Here is a 2317-nt window from a genome sequence, read left to right as displayed (position 1 = left end):
GCAGCAGCAGCAGCAGCAGCAGCACGTACGGTGTGTGTTTGACAGGAATAAAGGAGAAAGCCACACTAAAACATCCACCAGCCAATCACGCGTTATTGTTTGTTTCTTGATTTCTCCTTCATTTGTGATATGATCTACTTGCCTACACCACAGCTTCTTTCCTATCAAACATCATATCATCAAATAAATAGCTCTTCTCTTTCTCTTCTTTTTATGGTAGTTTTTTTCTAGTAATACGTATAGTCTTCGGCACTGACTTATATGAGCTAATTGTGTTGCAAGTGCTTTAAAACTCTGACTGTCTTTCAGTCACACTCCTGATCTTATGGTAGGAAAGATCTACACCTAGCCTTCTCGGACCAGGGCGAAAAATCTCGGGAGGTCCCGTTTGCAAATTGTGCTCGTTAAAGATCCTTTGGTGGCCCAAGATCGATAAGAGTAGGCTTCGGTCACCACCCGGGCAAAAATTCAAAATTTCCTACCAACTGAAAATGTTTAATGTGTCCTGCGTAATCATAATATGATCTTATGCAGGTGCGAGCACCGTAAAACACTGACTTACCAAAAACAAAACACCAAAAAACACCAAACTCGGACAAAAAACTAAGCTAGGCCTAAACCTAAAGTCGTACGTACCTGCGTGTTCTGAGAGAAGAGAGTGTCCTGCTCCGCACAGTAAACTCCGGAGAAAGGAAGATAATGTTGCGCTCACCGCAGACTGCAGTTCCGAGTGTGTGCGGCTCGAAGAAGAAGCAATCTCTCGTTTGTTTAGCTACCTGTATAAACAGGGCAGACCAGAGCGCTTGAACTTGAAGGATTTAGAATCAGAATTATAAAACGCGCTAGTGTCTAAAAATATTAAAAAACCGGCGTCTGTGGTGTAGCTGTTAGGGGCTTCACCGCCGCTCAAGGAAGACCTGAATTCAATTGCAGTGTGGGGGAGAATAGTTATATTATTCAAATATCTGGTTCTTTCTGCTGGAATGTTGTATCCCTCTCAGCGCCCTGACAGGTAGGGTCAAAGCTGCCTCCTAAATTAAAATCTTTTGATTGGGGGGTGGGGGGGGGGAGAGAGAAAACACTTACATAAAGAAAGGCCTGAGAGGAGAAGAAGCAATTTAGAATTACAAACACTGTTTTATAAAAGTGAAGTAAAACACTTCTAGCAAGCTAAGGACTGGTTGTTTTTTTGTTGTTGTTTTTTTCTCTTTTTGGTCTTTTGTTTAGTTTTTGTTTTTCCCGTGTCTCCTTATATTTTTGTAGCTGCCAAACGTCGTCACTATTTTTTCTTATCTGTTGTTGTTTTTATAATGCACGTCACAATGTTACCAAAAGTTACTGAAATTTTTCTGTCTTTTCTATGAGTCGCATACTGAAAAACGGAACATGTAACAATATTTGCTGCCGTGAGTAAATAATGATGTGGTTAACTCTTAAGTCTAGTAGAAAGTGTTTTACGGCACTTGCAACACAATAAGATCATATAAGTGCCGAAAATTAGAGGTGTTACAAGAGAGTAACAAACACAAAAAAGGAGGGGAGATTCGGACGATAGATGTTTGATAGGAAAGAAGGAGAAAACCACACAAGAACACCCACCAACCACCTGCCTTTAACTCTTTAAGGATGCAGCAGACACATAATGAATATCATTATTTCTGATCGGCAGAGCAAACGCAATGCTGTGACACATTTCCAACCAACAGACACAAATCAGAAAAACAAATCACATTATTTCAAAGTACATGTCTTATATTATGTATGCTGTTGCCTACCTTTGTAAGTTGTTTTTTTTAGATAAATAAGACAGAAATCTGTATGAACAAAGCAGGATGTTGTGCTTGTTTTGAAAAGTGTCCCAAAATGCAAAATAAGATGAAAATGGTACGGCTTTAACGCCTCTATTAACACTATTAGGTCATTGTCCCAAAGCGTGTGGCCAAGGGCTGTGGAATTACGAGGCAGGGTGTCTTCAGTAAGTTAATCGTGTTAGTAGCGATAATGTCGTTGTTTAATTTAAGAGAGTTTTTGACTGTTTTACAACCTTCATGATCTCCAGCGTCTATGGTGCAGTGGCTAGGTGCTGCGCTGTCGCACGAAGTAGGCCTGAGTTCGATTCCAGTGAGGGGAGAATTTGTATCGGGTATCTGGGGGTATTTCTGCTGGGATGTTGCATCCCTCTAGTCCAGGTTTGGCCCTGATATCTAGGGTCTGAAGCCCGCCTCCTAAATGATCTAGGTGATGTCGATGGGTGCATAAAAAGTAAAGCTACATTAAAAACAATACTGATAATAATAACAATAATAATAATAATGAT

At 40.4% G+C, this 2317-nt stretch overlaps 1 protein-coding gene across 1 annotated transcript in view; it reads right to left on the bottom strand.

The window, feature by feature from the left end:
• Positions 1 to 969, bottom strand: part of LOC101859444 (maltase-glucoamylase, intestinal) — a gene marked incomplete in the record, with an annotated part of 33707 nt that extends 32738 nt beyond the window's left edge. The window contains 1 exon segment of the mRNA XM_013089164.2: positions 637 to 969.
• Between the last annotated feature and the right edge of the window lie 1348 nt (positions 970 to 2317).

Source organism: Aplysia californica, unplaced genomic scaffold, assembly GCF_000002075.1.
Source record: "Aplysia californica isolate F4 #8 unplaced genomic scaffold, AplCal3.0 scaffold00885, whole genome shotgun sequence".
NCBI lineage: Eukaryota > Metazoa > Mollusca > Gastropoda > Aplysiida > Aplysiidae > Aplysia > Aplysia californica.
The sequence above is the reverse complement of the archived record's forward strand: the minus strand, read 5'-3'. Positions and strand labels throughout refer to the sequence as shown.